We start from the raw sequence: 17,378 nt of genomic DNA on the forward strand, positions 1-17,378 counted from the left end.
TCTAAAGTTAAAAAGTGTAGCATAGGCCCCTCGCAGAATGTTCTTAATATGATCCTCAGGTTATAGTTTTCTATCTAAAACCACCCCTAGATCTCTTTCTTGATCAGAATTCTTTATAGATCTCAGTGGCTCGATCATAGAAACTGCTCTAAATCCTTGTTGGCCTGGATTGTGGAGGTCATTGGTCTCTATAAAACTAGTAATCTGACTCCTGATCACTCTCAAATAATTTTATTATGTGGGATGTTAGTGCAACTGGTCTATAATTCTTTGCCAATGCTTGTGTTGTGTTGTGTTGTTTTGGTAGTGATGTGCAATGTGTTGTTTTGGTAGTGATTCGTCCAGTTCTGGTAGTAGTGCGGTTGTTGTGTAGTGTAGTACTTGTGTGCTTGTTAATGACTTGTATTCCAGTCTTGTGGGTATCTCCTTTCCCCTACGGGCCAACTGCTTTGTTCTTACCTAGCATTTTGCTTTGTTTGGGTATGAATGTTTGTGTGCCGTATATTTTGCAAAATTTGCCATATATCTCATTATTTACTCCTCTGCCTAGCAACAAGTCTGTCTAATTATACTCATTAACTGTTTTTCAAAGTTCCCCATAGTGTCCTTTATTGAAATCGAGTTCATGAACCGTTTCAATGTTCTTATTTTCTTCTAGATTATATCTTAAAGTATATTTAAATGTTATTGTTATTATTGTTATTAAATGTTATTGTGACATTGCATTGCAATTGAGCTATGTTGTTTACCATACCGTTCATTTCGTGAGTATAAGTATAGATGCCACACTTGTGACAGGTAAAACCATGCCTTTTTTGAAAAACAGCACCGTCTGTTGCACGTAAGAGCAACCCACCACTATATTATGTTGCGATATTATTTCAATATTTCCGATTGTATTGATAATTTGAATTTTCATAGATTTCAATTTATTTTCATTTCGATTTAATAATTTTGTGTGACATTGCATTGAAATTGAGCTGTGTTGTTTACCATACTGTTCATTTCATGAGTATAGTTTATTTTTTTATTTTTTTTCATTTCATTTTTTTTAGCTGTTCTTATTTTTCAGTGATGGGAATATCAGATCATTTGATGTTCCCAATTTTCTGATGGAAGCATCAGACCATTATAGAATGCATCGGATGAGGTAGTTTGGAATGGTGGGGGAGGACGAGAGGGGGGTATGGTGGGGAAGACGAGGGACAGAGGAGAGGGTAATGGTGGGGAGGACGAGGGGACTGGGGAGTTGGGGATGGTGGGGGACAGGGGAATGCTGGGGAGGACAAAGGACAGGTGAATGGGAGATGGTGGGGGAGGAAGAAGGACAGGGGAGGGGAAAATGGTAAGGAGGACGATGGGACAGGGAAGTGGGGAATAGTGGGGATGATGTGGGGACAGGGAAGTGGGAAGGACGAGAGGACTGTGGAATGGGGAATAGCAAAGTGAATTATAATTATATATATTAATTAATTCTTATAAATTTCCAGAAGCCTGTATCAACACCCACACTAATGCAACTGAAAGAGATGTTGAGACAAGTATTGCTGATATGTTGAAGAACGCCCCAAACAAACTCGGTGGAAAACAGATACAAGGTAAAGTTTGCCAATTTGCTGTAGTCTAATTCAATTTCTTTTTAGTAATCTTCGAGAAACATTTATGCTATGAATAAGATAAAATAATGTAACTGATTTTGATTTATTTACTATTTATTATTTATTTACCGTTATTAGTATAATAGATCTCGTAATAATTTTGCAAAAATAATGGCATTTACTATTTTAAAAAGCTCGGGTGCAGGGGGGGGGGGGGTTATGTAAAAGCCTGGTTTGTGCCTCGGAGAGGCTATGGGATCCAGTAAGATCGTCCTTCCTTTCCTCCCTAGAATCTGGATGTAGCAGGTGCTCAATTGTCAAAAGTGAAAAATTGGTTTTGTCTTCCGAATGCACCATTTCTGTAAATTTGCTAATAATCTTTTAAAAATAGTAAATGCCATTATTTTTGCAAAATTATTACGAGATCTATTATACTAATAACGGTTTGATAAAATACAGTAGACTGCCTACTGGTTTTACCTGTAATAAGGTTTGATACAGATGATTATGATTATGGTTTTGGCCTCCACCACCCTCTCACCTAACTTGTTCCAACCATGTCTACCACGGTTTTGTCTTCCGAATGCACCATTTCTGTAAATTTGCTAATAATCTTTTAAAAATAGTAAATGCCATTATTTTTGCAAAATTATTACGAGATCTATTATACTAATAACGGTTTGATAAAATACAGTAGACTGCCTACTGGTTTTACCTGTAATAAGGTTTGATACAGATGATTATGATTATGGTTTTGGCCTCCACCACCCTCTCACCTAACTTGTTCCAACCATGTCTACCACGGTTTTGTCTTCCGAATGCACCATTTCTGTAAATTGCTAATAATCTTTTAAAAATAGTAAATGCCATTATTTTTGCAAAATTATTACGAGATCTATTATACTAATAACGGTTTGATAAATACAGTAGACTGCCTACTGGTTTTACCTGTAATAAGGTTTGATACAGATGATTATGATTATGGTTTTGGCCTCCACCACCCTCTCACCTAACTTGTTCCAACCATGTCTACCACGGTTTTGTCTTCCGAATGCACCATTTCTGTAAATTTGCTAATAATCATTTTAAAAATAGTAAATGCCATTATTTTTGCAAAATTCCTGAATATTGTCAAAATGACGGAAACCCATATGTCAAAAACACATGGAGATATACCAATCCTGGAAGACATTCTTCCATCCCCACTTGAAACTGTTGAGCAGGTGGATAGTCTGTCACATGAGCTAAAAGTTAACAGTGAATATAAAAAGAGTATGGTAAGTGTTGCTTAATTCTTTTAGCCTGAGTATGGTAAGTGTTGCTGAATTTTTTTAGCCTTGTACATATGTCCTTTTGATTAGTTTTTTTGCAGATGAAGGAAGGTGGGGTGGCACATAATTGATTGTTCAGTGTTATGTTTAAGGTACAAATAAAACAAAAGCAAAAGTTACTCAAATTCGTTGATTTTTGTAATAGTTAAGAAGGAAAATATTTTAATGCTATTTATTTAATACAGTTGGAAATTAGAAAATCTAATGTTGAGATTGAAAGATATATATTATTCCTCTATTACCTTACAGCTTATGCATTATTTTAACAGGGTCCAGACGCTGTCTCAAATGGGCGGTGCAAGCTGTGGAGACACAGTGAGACGAATGATGAGGAGGATAGGGACCTATGGGGTCTGGTCTCAGTATTCACTCGTTGGGCACAAGAGGAAACGTGTCTTCAAACCTTGGATATTTGGTAATGTAATAATAAGTACGTAAATTTGACATTTTTTTGGATTATATATATGTCTGCATGTATTATGTATTATACTTGCATGCTTGTTAATGACTTGTATTCTAGTCTTGTGGGTATCTCCTTTCTCCTACGGGCCAAATGCTTTGTTCTTACCTAGCATTTTGCTTTGTTTGGGTATGAATGTTTGTGTACCTTCATTGTATATTTTGCAAAATTTGCCATATATCTCATTACTCCTCTGCCTAGCAACAAGTCTGTCTAATTATACTCAATAACTATTTTTCAAAGTTCCCCATATGTCCTTTATTGAAATAGAGTTCATGAACCGTTTCAATATCCTTATTTCTTCTAGATTATATCTTAAAGTATATGTAAATGTTATTGTGACATTGCATTGCAATTGAGCTGCGTTGTTAACCATTCTGTTCATTTCATGAGTATATTTTATTTTCTATTTTTTCATATCATTTTTTTTATCTGTTTTTATTTTTCAGTGATGGGAATATCAGATCATTTGATGTTCCCATCAGAAAATTGGGAAAGTCAGATCTTTTGATGTTCCCAATTTTCAGATGGAAGCATCAGACCATCATGGAATGCATGGGATGAGGTAGTTTAGAATGGTGGGGAGGACGACAGGGGGGATGGTGGGGAAGACGAGGGAACAGAGGAGAGGGTAATGGTGGGGAGGACGAGGGGACAGGGGAATGGAGAATGCTGGGGAGGACAAAGGGGACGAGGGGACGGAGGAAGACTGGAGAACAGGGGAACACCTAAATAAAAGCCAACAATGTTATTACTCTGTGGCTTCTTGTCTCCTGACAAAAAGAATTATAATTATATATATTAATTAATTCTTATAACTTTCCAGAAGCCTGTATCAACACCCACACTAATGCAACTGAAAGAGATGTTGAGACAAGTATTGCTGATATGTTGAAGAACGCCCCAAACAAACACGGTGGAAACAGATACAAGGTAAAGTTTGCCAATTTGCTGTAGTCTAATTCAATCTCTTTTTAGTAATCTTTGTGAACATTTATGCTATGAATAAGATAAAATAATGTAATTGATTTTGACTAAATATGTAGATATATTTAATTTTCTGAGCACTAATAATGAAAGAAAACCAAAATAAGAGGTGGCTACTATCTCTAATAATGGGCTGGAATAATACAGGATATAATAATATATATATATATATATAATATATATACATATATTTATATATATATATATTTATTTATATAAATATATATATGATATATATATTCTATTCTATTAGTCTATTCTATTCTATAGTTTTATATAGATTCTTGTTTTAGTTTTTTTCTATAATATGGAAAGGGTTTTTAATTAATAAATTAAATATTATATAATAAAATAATGTATTATTGAAAACAATTAGTAACAAACAATATTTCATTACAGGGTGGTGAAGCAAGAATACATGTGCATCACATAGCAGAGTCGGATATGACGAATAATGAAAACAGCGGAGAGCCTGGTGCATGGCATACCGCTGAATCTTCTCTAATGTCTATATAGAAGAATCTTTGTTTCTGTGTGTATATATGTATATATATCATTAATAAAATATATATATATATATATATATATTATATATATTATATATATATATATATATATTATATATATATATATATATATATGTATATATATATATATTATTTATATATATTTTATATATATATTTATATATTATATATATATTTATATATTATATATATATTTATATATATATTTATATATATATATATATATATATATTATATATATATATTTATATATATATATATATATTATTTTTTATATATATTTATATATATTATATATATATTTATATATTATTTATTATATTTTATATATTAATTTATATTTATATATTATATTTATATATATATATATTTATATATATATATTTTTATATTATATATTTATTTATATATATATATATATTTATTATATATATATATTTATTATATATATATTATATATTTATATATATATATATTAGGTTAGGTTTGGTAGGGTTGGTTAGTTATCATATATCTACGTATAACTAGCTAGTTTTACTTTATATATATAATATTTATATATATATATATTATATAAAAAGTTTGTGAGGAAGACCTCTGGTGCCAATGTGGGGACCCATAGCATAGGAGAGAAAATAAAAGTATTCAGTAGGAGACCTTGTGGTCAACTCACTAAACACTAATATTATCTTCTACCACCCCCATTCTTTTGTATGTACCATATATTTGCTTTATTTGAACTTTGTTACAAAGAGGGAGTTACATATAGGTTACAAAGAGGGTTATCATATATATATTTATTTATATATTATATATTATTTATATATATATATATATGTTATGTATATATATATAGTATTATGTATATATATATACATATATTATTTATATATAAATATATTATTTATATATAAATATATTATTTATATATAAATATATCTTATTTATATTAAATATATTATTTATATATAAATAATAGTTATATATAAAATATATTATTTTATATATAAATATATTATTTATTATATAAATATATATATATATAATATATATATATTATATATATATAGTATATATATATTATATACTATTATATAAATTATTATATATATATTATATATATAATTATATAGGTCATATGTTTTTGTTATTTTTGCTGATTTGTTAGTAAATAAAGAGAAATATAAATTATTTGATTTTTTTACCCCTTAAAATGGTTTTAATATTTAAATGAAAACACTAATATCAATATTAAAAAATTTATTATTTAAAATATTTAAATATATTTAAAATATAATTATTTTTTATTTTCAAGAAAATTTAACTTTAACCACAAGATGTGAAAATGGTTCAGATAAGGCTCAAACCTTTCACAAGAGATTCATATTGGTGTATGAATGGATTATGAATGACTCATGTTAGGAGTGTAAGTTGCCACATACATCTCAAATTAGTGTTAGATACATATGTCTTGGTTTATAAGTTTTTGGAAACCTATTTAAGTCCACACACAATATCGTATCTGATACGATAAAACAAACGTTTCCAATACTTTCAAATACTTTCCAGATATGTTGTGGCAACCTAAAATTGTTTGCTGGGTAGTAACATCTAGAAGTCTGCTGATTTTATTGGATGATCCATAGATGTGTGGCTCCTCTTGTATGATATGTATGATAGATGGAATTACTAGTTCCAGTTTCTAGGCAGGCGATGAGTACTCACAATAACCTTAATTAAGCGTCAAAACAAAAATGTGTATACTCTTTTTACTCTCCTGACCTTAGTTCTCGAGCTATGTATTTCATTTTGGTACCAACGTGTTCGCAATAACATTCTCTAGAAGAAAATCAGCAAAAACGGTCACCAAAAGTTATATGAATACCAGCACCCAATAAATACCTACGTAGATGACTCGCCGTGAGTGCCCAAGAGCAACAAAATGTTTTTACTCTTGGGATTGTTATCACTTCCACACTTGTCCTACAGCGTTAATTTTGGTATCAATGTACTCGCAATGAAATTCCCAACACGGTGATATGAATATAAACGTAGAATAATGGCCGCTGCCCACCCGCAAGAGTGTGGGAAGTGGCGGAACTGTTACCCAGTATTGGTGACAAGACGACACATGGGCGATACAGTGCTTTGAAAGTTTATAATTATTTCACTGTCCTGACATTATTATTGTATGTACGTCATTCATTTTTGTGCCAATGTTTTCGCAATAGAATGTTCTATGAGCCCGTAGGTAAAAAAGAGCAACAAAGTGTAAGATAGAATAGCACCATATATAAAACAACGCTGGTACATATCAGTGAGCGTCAAACACACACGAAATGTGTGTGTTTGATGGTGGTCAAACGATGTTTGATGTGTTTGATCAGGTGATGTCCTGATCCGCATAATTAAAGTATGAATTATGTTGAGAAAAAATAAGAAAAAAGGGAAAAAACAGGGGTGGGAGAAACATGACAGAAAAAGAGTAAAAATACAATTTGGTCAACAAAACAGCATTGTTTAAAATAAAAGATATGGATTGACATTTTGGTGGTTAGGTAGGTTACATTGAGTTAATTAGGTAGTACTTAGTGTTTATCTGTTATAGATAGGAGCTGCATGCCTGGTATGGGCCAATAGGCCTTCTGCAGTTACCTTTGTTTTTATGTTTTTGCCCTGTAACCTAAATGGTTAGAGAGGCACAAATATGGGCTTAGGGACTGAACCCCACACTACATTTAGCTAAGCTGGTTACAATCTTGATGATATAGTTACAAAATTCTGTATAAGTCGTCACATTATTAATGGGTTCGAGATCAACCACAATTTCCTGAATGGATATAACAAAGGGGATATTAATAGGTTATTAAAATTGTCAACACACGATAGAACACGAAACAATGGGTATAAATTGGATAAGTTTAGATTTAGGAAAGACTTGGGTAAATACTGGGTCAGTAACAGGGTTGTTGATTTGTGGAATTTTTCTTAACTTATAAATTTATCTTTATTTATCTTAAACTGGTTGGGAGAGGTACAGTTTTTAACATAATTGGGAAGGTCATTCCACATTCGAGGTCCCTTGATTTGTAAAGCATTTCTAGTTTGACTAAGTCGTACTCTTGGAATATCAAATAGGTATTTGTTTCTGGTGTGGTGCTCATGGGATCTGTTACAACCTTCTAGGAAGCTTTTAGGGTCAGGATTGACATTACAGTGCAGCGTTTTATATATATAAAATACACATGAGAGTATGTGCAGGGACTTAATATCTAACATATTCAGAGATTTGAGTAAGGGTCCATATATACTGCCCGGTTGCCTGAAATGCTATATGCCTACTATATTGGCTTTAGGTATTGTATGCACTAGCTCTATCTATAAATCCAACATTATGTTTGTAAATCAACTATGTATGTACTTTCCTGAATAAAATTGACTTTACTGTACACTTATATGCTCTGTGGATTTGTTATCCCCTATCGTTTGGGAGAAAAAAAATGACTAATACGTTCGGCGAATGACTTTGACTTCAACTTCACTTTGACTTCGTTCATGTCATCGTATTTTCCGTAATATATAAAGGTTATGACAATGCAATTATATTATTGTGTGCAAATAAGTTGGAAATTTCATGTACCCTAAAAATAGTAAAATAAAGAATAAGAATAATTAAATAATTGTTGTAGTAAATTGTCACACGTTCATCATACGCAAACGAACACACAGTTTGGAGCGTCAGTACAACAAGACCGCCGCCATTTTAAAACACGGCTTCGAATGTAAGTAATGTTTTTCTCGTACTAACACTGTATTATGCAATAGATTAGGTCTTGAATTCACAAATTTAGTTGTTACATCTGACAGAGTATGTTAGACTGTGTAATGCTGGTCCATGTTGACGTATTTGTGGGCTTGGTTGGTTTAAATGTGATGGCACCCCAATAAGGGCACCCCACAACTGCTGCATATTCTAGCTTTGGACTAGCAAAAGTGGTGAACAATTTCGTTAGTATTTCGCCATCCATGTATTTAAAAGCAATTCTGAAGTTGGAATGCATGGCATAGGCTCCTCACACAATGTTCTTTATGTGGTCCTCAGGTGATAGTTTTCTATTTAGAACCACCCCTAGATCTCTTTCTTTATCAGAATTCCTTAAAGATTTCTCACATGGTTTTCCTAATGATAGATTGTGGGCTGTAAGGGACAGGTGGGATGTATGGATTAGTTGATAATAGTTCCAGTCCACCTGTAGACAGGGATCTCACATCAGCTTGTATATTATACAAGGATAAGATTTGATAAATTCAGTTATTTGACTGAACACTGGCTCTGTTTAAATCAGAGATTTAAACATACATAGTCTAACCTAGCTCCTTTCTTTTTTACCTAGCTTTTACCTAGCCTAACCTAGCTTTTTTTCCCAAGCTGGTCTATGGCCCCTGGGTTTTACGAACTTTTTTTCCCAAGCCGGTCTATGGCGTGTATGTTAAATAAACCAAATTTTTCACTTTTGACAATTGAGCACCTGCTACATCCAGATTCTAGGGAGGAAAGGAATATAATATAATATCTAATATATCTGTGTGAAATAGATTAAATCCATTTATTTGATATTCAGCTAATAGTTCTGTATTTTCTACATTCATCCATGTTTTGGTAAGTGCAATAATATGTATTGTTTCATTGCAGATTAGAGATTCAAGATAGTTCTAGATTTCCGAAGTACTGAAACGCGCGCCATACAGGCTTGGTGGATCTAGGTGCAAGGTAAAATTATTTACATTTACTTGTTTTGTATTTATATGCATATATGCATTTATATGCATTATTCTATAGAATAATAGATCTCGTAATAATTTTGCAAAAATAGTGGCATTTACTATTTTTAAAAGATTATTAAAAAATTTACTGATATGGTGCATTCGGAAGACAAATCCAATTTTTCACTTTTGACAATTGAGCTCGGGTGCAGGGGGGGTGGGTTGTGTAAAAGCCTGGTTTGTGCCTCGGAGAGGCTATGGGATCCAGTAAGATCGTCCTTCCTTTCCTCCCTAGAATCTGGATGTAGCAGGTGCTCAATTGTCAAAAGTGAAAAATTGGGTTTGTCTTCCGAATGCACCATATCAGTAAATTTTTTAATAATCTTTTAAAAATAGTAAATGCCACTATTTTTGCAAAATTATTACGAGATCTATAATTCTAATAAGGGTTTGATAAAATACAGTAGACTGCCTACTGGTTTTACCTGTAATAAGGTTTGATACAGATGATTATCCGTTCAAGGGGATTAAATAGCCGTTCTATGGCCCCAGGGTTTTCTCAAATTTTCTTTCATAGCCGGTCTATGGCCCCTGGGTTTTACGAACTTTTTTTCCCAAGCCGGTCTATGGCCCCTGGGTTTTACGAACTTTTTTTCCCAAGCCGGTCTATGGCGTGTATGTTAAATAAACCAAATTTTTCACTTTTGACAATTGAGCACCTGCTACATCCAGATTCTAGGGAGGAAAGGAATATAATATAATATCTAATATATCTATCTGTGTGAAATAGATTAAATCCATTTATTTGATATTCAGCTAATAGTTCTGTATTTTCTACATTCATCCATGTTTTGGTAAGTGCAATAATATGTATTGTTTCATTGCAGATTAGAGATTCAAGATAGTTCTAGATTTCCGAAGTACTGAAACGCGCGCCATACAGGCTTGGTGGATCTAGGTGCAAGGTAAAATTATTTACATTTACTTGTTTTGTATTTATATGCATATATGCATTTATATGCATTATTCTATAGAATAATAGATCTCGTAATAATTTTGCAAAAATAGTGGCATTTACTATTTTTAAAAGATTATTAAAAAATTTACTGATATGGTGCATTCGGAAGACAAATCCAATTTTTCACTTTTGACAATTGAGCTCGGGTGCAGGGGGGGGGGGTTGTGTAAAAGCCTGGTTTGTGCCTCGGAGAGGCTATGGGATCCAGTAAGATCGTCCTTCCTTTCCTCCCTAGAATCTGGATGTAGCAGGTGCTCAATTGTCAAAAGTGAAAAATTGGGTTTGTCTTCCGAATGCACCATATCAGTAAATTTTTTAATAATCTTTTAAAAATAGTAAATGCCACTATTTTTGCAAAATTATTACGAGATCTATATTCTAATAAGGGTTTGATAAAATACAGTAGACTGCCTACTGGTTTTACCTGTAATAAGGTTTGATACAGATGATTATCCGTTCAAGGGGATTAAATAGCCGTTCTATGGCCCCAGGGTTTTCTCAAATTTTCTTTCATAGCCGGTCTATGGCCCCTGGGTTTTACGAACTTTTTTTCCCAAGCCGGTCTATGGCCCCTGGGTTTTACGAACTTTTTTTCCCAAGCCGGTCTATGGCGTGTATGTTAAATAAACCAAATTTTTCACTTTTGACAATTGAGCACCTGCTACATCCAGATTCTAGGGAGGAAAGGAATATAATATAATATCTAATATATCTATCTGTGTGAAATAGATTAAATCCATTTATTTGATATTCAGCTAATAGTTCTGTATTTTCTACATTCATCCATGTTTTGGTAAGTGCAATAATATGTATTGTTTCATTGCAGATTAGAGATTCAAGATAGTTCTAGATTTCCGAAGTACTGAAACGCGCGCCATACAGGCTTGGTGGATCTAGGTGCAAGGTAAAATTATTTACATTTACTTGTTTTGTATTTATATGCATATATGCATTATTCTATAGAATAATAGATCTCGTAATAATTTTGCAAAAATAGTGGCATTTACTATTTTTAAAAGATTATTAAAAAATTTACTGATATGGTGCATTCGGAAGACAAACCCAATTTTTCACTTTTGACAATTGAGCTCGGGTGCAGGGGGGGGGTGGGTTGTGTAAAAGCCTGGTTTGTGCCTCGGAGAGGCTATGGGATCCAGTAAGATCGTCCTTCCTTTCCTCCCTAGAATCTGGATGTAGCAGGTGCTCAATTGTCAAAAGTGAAAAATTGGGTTTGTCTTCCGAATGCACCATATCAGTAAATTTTTTAATAATCTTTTAAAAATAGTAAATGCCACTATTTTTGCAAAATTATTACGAGATCTATATTCTAATAAGGGTTTGATAAAATACAGTAGACTGCCTACTGGTTTTACCTGTAATAAGGTTTGATACAGATGATTATCCGTTCAAGGGGATTAAATAGCCGTTCTATGGCCCCAGGGTTTTCTCAAATTTTCTTTCATAGCCGGTCTATGGCCCCTGGGTTTTACGAACTTTTTTTCCCAAGCCGGTCTATGGCCCCTGGGTTTTACGAACTTTTTTTCCCAAGCCGGTCTATGGCGTGTATGTTAAATAAACCAAATTTTTTCACTTTTGACAATTGAGCACCTGCTACATCCAGATTCTAGGGAGAAAGGAAGGACGATCTTACTGGATCCCATAGCCTCTCCGAGGCACAAACCAGGCTTGTACACAACCCTCCCCCTGCACCCGAGCTATGTCAACAGGTCGTTCTTTCTCTTCGCCCTTACATCATCACACACAGAGATCACAATAACGTGATGCATCAAATGAACAAATCCACAAGGGCCGTGACGAGGATTTGAACCTGCGTCCGGGAGCATCCCAGACACTGCCTAAATCGACTGAGCTACAACAGGGTAAAAGGATCCAGGAAGTTCAGTAGAAGTTTGGTTTCAACCCTTTTACCCTGTCGTAGCTCAGTCGATTAAGGCAGTGTCTGGGATGCTCCCGGACACAGGTTTGAATCCTCATCACGGCCCTTGTGGATTTGTTCATTTGATGCATCACGTTATTGTGATCTGTGTGTGATGATGTAAGGGCGAAGAGGGAGAACGGCCTGTTGACATAGCTCGGGTGCAGGGGGGGGGGTTGTGTAAAAGCCTGGTTTGTGCCTCGGAGAGGGCTATGGGATCCAGTAAGTTCAGTAGAACTTCGGTTTCAACCCTTTTACCCTGTTGTAGCTCAGTCGATTAAGGCAGTGTCTGGGATGCTCCCGGACGCAGGTTCGAATCCTCGTCACGTCCCTTGTGGATTTGTTCATTTGATGCATCACGTTATTGTGATCTGTGTGTGTAATTCTTCACTTGCTACAGCAACAGGAATGTGTGTGTATGTATTTGTGTTGTTGAATATGACCGAAAGTGTAAGATTAATGATTCTAACACAAATCGTCTGAATATTTGTTTTTCTTCACTGTCGAGAGTAGTTAAAAAAATTTACTCGAGTTTATTTTCACACTTTATTTATGGTCCTTAAGTCCCTCTCCTTAATGCTGCTGCTGTTTCTCGCATCTTTGCATCGCTTGTATGTTTGGGGGTTTGGCCTCTTGCTATATATTGATTCCATTTGTGTGTGTTTGGGTCTCAGGCCCTCTCGCAATTTCTGTTGAACAAACCCCTTTTCCTAGTTCTGCATCTCTCCTTTGGTACAAATTTTGTTGTGCTTTTATCATATATTTCACAAAATTTGACATACATTTCATTTACTTCATGTCCTATCAGCAAGTGTTTGTCAAATTCTTTAAGGAAAGTTTATCATCCTGATTGCAGATCTCTAGCGCTATTATGTCAACTTCTTGTGGATTCGCAATCATTATTTAATTTACCTTTAGGTGTTCTTTCACCAGCACAGCAACACTGTACCTCTCCCAACCAGTTTAAGATAAAAACTAAGTACTAACTAATTAACTCAATGTAACCTACCTTACCCCCAAATGTCAACCCATGTCTTCTATTTTAAAACAATGCTGTTTTGTTGACCAAATGTATTTTGTTTTTTTCTGCAATGTTTCCCCCCCCCCACCACTCTACCACCACATTGAGTTTAGTAGCTCTGTGGCACGTCAGGTGCTGTTTAATATACAGACCTACTCCTCCATTTGACCTAGTTTCTCTATCACATCTATATCACTTTGTGCTTTAGGCCAGGTGGAGCTTGGTCCACCAGGCTGTTGTTTGGAAGTGGCCCGCAGATCCACATACAGTCTGCATTATGATATACAGTCTGTTGATCAATTGAAACTACAGTAGTTAGTTTTTATCATCCGAATGCACCAATATGTGTTCATTCTTCCCAGATGAAGGAACTAGGTAATATTCATCATCTGAATGCACCATCTGAAGCTTTAACACACTCATGATACACGAGAGGTTTAAAAAACTTTTAAAACTTTTAAACTTTTTGACCTATGTATTTAAAAGCAATTCTAAAGTTAAAAAGTGTAGCATAGGCCCCTCGCAGAATGTTCTTAATATGATCCTCAGGTTATAGTTTTCTATCTAAAACCACCCCTAGATCTCTTTCTTGATCAGAATTCCTTTATAGATCTCTGTGGCTCGATCATAGAAACTGAGTAAATTCGTTACACTGGACCTTCCAGATCGAATACCATGCTGACAGTCTGATATATCATTCAGTACGTCTGCATCTGAAATTGAGCAATACCGGATTATTATTTGGTTTTATAAATTTTATACTTATAATCTTAACTTATTTCAGAGACCACGAGTAATCTGGGCTTCGACTCAACAGAAAAGCCTCCGTAGACCTGCTTCTTTGCTACATAATAGACAAAATTTAGTAAGTATTGATTTATTATGTGTTTGTTATTTATTTATTTTTTCTTTATATACAAGAAGGTACATTGGGGGAGAGAGTACAATGACTTGAAGTTATACATTCTTGTAAAGCAACTAGCACTCATAGCGTTTCGGGCAGATCTAGTATAGACCAAGGAACTTACCATCTTTTTTATTTCTGATGTTAACATTGTGTAACTGTAGATGAATTGCATTTGTTGATTTGCTCCCAAGTAAGATGTTGTAGGTCCTTTCTATGTTTAGTGGGAGGTTTGTTGGTTGACATTAATAAGTGGATTTTTTTTAATTTATTGTTTACATCATTATTTAATATGAAGTGGGTTGGAGTCTGAGTAGATGAGGTTAGTGTCATCATTATCTCATATCTCAGTGATTTTGTCGTAATGGTCAAGTAGCTGTACTGTACAAGTAGAGGACATGAGAGATAGCTGTAAGAGGTATTTCAATATCTTCCTGCTCTAAATCCTTGTTGGCCTGGATTGTGGAGGTCATTGGTCTCTATAAAACTAGTAACCTGACTCCTGATCACTCTCAAATAATTTTATTATGTGGGATGTTAGTGCAACTGGTCTATAATTCTTTGCCAATGCTGTTGTTGTGTTGTGTTGTTTTGGTAGTGATGTGCAATGTGTTGTTTTGGTAGTGATTCGTCCAGTTCTGGTAGTAGTGCGGTTGTTGTGTGGTGTAGTACTTGTGTGCTTGTTAATGACTTGTATTCCAGTCTTGTGGGTATCTCCTTTCCCTACGGGCCAACTGCTTTGTTCTTACCTAGCATTTTGCTTTGTTTGGGTATGAATGTTTGTGTGCCGTATATTTTGCAAAATTTGCCATATATCTCATTATTTACTCCTCTGCCTAGCAACAAGTCTGTCTAATTATACTCATTAACTGTTTTTCAAAGTTCCCCATAGTGTCCTTTATTGAAATCGAGTTCATGAACCGTTTCAATGTTCTTATTTTTCTTCTAGATTATATCTTAAAGTATATTTAAATGTTATTGTTATTAAATGTTATTGTGACATTGCATTGCAATTGAGCTATGTTGTTTACCATACCGTTCATTTCGTGAGTATAAGTATAGATGCCACACTTGTGACAGGTAAAACATGCCTTTTTTGAAAAACAGCACCGTCTGTTGCACGTTAAGAGCAACCCACACTATATTATGTTGCGATATTATTTCAGTATTTCCGATTGCATTGATAATTTGAATTTTCATAGATTTCAATTTATTTTAATTTCGATTTAATAATTTTTGTGTGACATTGCATTGAAATTGAGCTGTGTTGTTTACCATACTGTTCATTTCATGAGTATAGTTTATTTTTTTATTTTTTTCATTTCATTTTTTTAGCTGTTCTTATTTTTCAGTGATGGGAATATCAGATCATTTGATGTTCCCAATTTTCTGATGGAAGCATCAGACCATTATAGAATGCATCGGATGAGGTAGTTTGGAATGGTGGGGAGGACGAGAGGGGGGGATGGTGGGGAAGACGAGGGGACAGAGGAGAGGGTAATGGTGGGGAGGACGAGGGGACTGGGAGTTGGGGATGGTGGGGACAGGGGAATGCTGGGGAGGACAAAGGGACAGGTGAATGGGAGATGGTGGGGGAGGAAGAAGGACAGGGGAGGGGAAAATGGTAAGGAGGACGATGGGACAGGGAAGTGGGAATAGTGGGGATGATGTGGGGACAGGAAGTGGGAAGGACGAGAGGACTGTGGAATGGGGAATAGCAAAGTGAATTATAATTATATATATTAATTAATTCTTATAAATTTCCAGAAGCCTGTATCAACACCCACACTAATGCAACTGAAAGAGATGTTGAGACAAGTATTGCTGATATGTTGAAGAAACGCCCCAAACAAACTCGGTGGAAACAGATACAAGGTAAAGTTTGCCAATTTGCTGTAGTCTAATTCAATTTCTTTTTAGTAAATCTTCGAGAACATTTATGCTATGAATAAGATAAAATAATGTAACTGATTTTGACTAAATATTTAGATATATTTAATTTTCTGAGCACTAATAATGAAAGAAAACCAAAATAAGAGGTGGCTACTATCTCTAATAATGGGCTGGAACAATGCAGGATATAATAATATATATATATATATAAATATGACAATGTCAGACCACGGAGGAAGAATGAAACAGGAATTTCCTTAAGTACTTTTGTATATTAAATACATTTTCAGAAGGTCCTTCTGAAGATGTATTTAATATACAAAAGTACTTAAGGAAATTCCTGTTTCATTCTTCCTCCGTGGTCTGACATTGTCACATTCTTAATCACGTGTTTATTTTCGTGATATACACACATATATATAAATATATATATATATATATATATATATATATATATATTTATATATATATATATTTATTTTTATAAATATATATGATATATAGATTCTATATAGATTCTATTCTATTATTCTATTCTATTCTATAGTTTTATATAGATTCTTGTTTTAGTTTTTTTTTTCATAATATGGAAACGGTTTTTAATTAATAAATTAAATATTATATAATAAAATAATGTATTATTGAAAAACAATTAGTAACAACAATATTTCATTACAGGGTGGTGAAGCAAGAAGACATGTGCATCACACAGCAGACTTGGATATGACGAAGAATGAAATGGCTAATGTCTATATAGAAGAATCTATATGTGTCTATATATAGACACATATAGATTCCTATATATAACCTATATATATATATGTGTGTATATATATTATAATATATATATTATATATATAATATATATATATATATATATATATATATATATATATATATATATATATTATTATATATTATATATATTATATATTATAT

Source organism: Procambarus clarkii, chromosome 78, assembly GCF_040958095.1.
Source record: "Procambarus clarkii isolate CNS0578487 chromosome 78, FALCON_Pclarkii_2.0, whole genome shotgun sequence".
Lineage (NCBI taxonomy): Eukaryota > Metazoa > Arthropoda > Malacostraca > Decapoda > Cambaridae > Procambarus > Procambarus clarkii.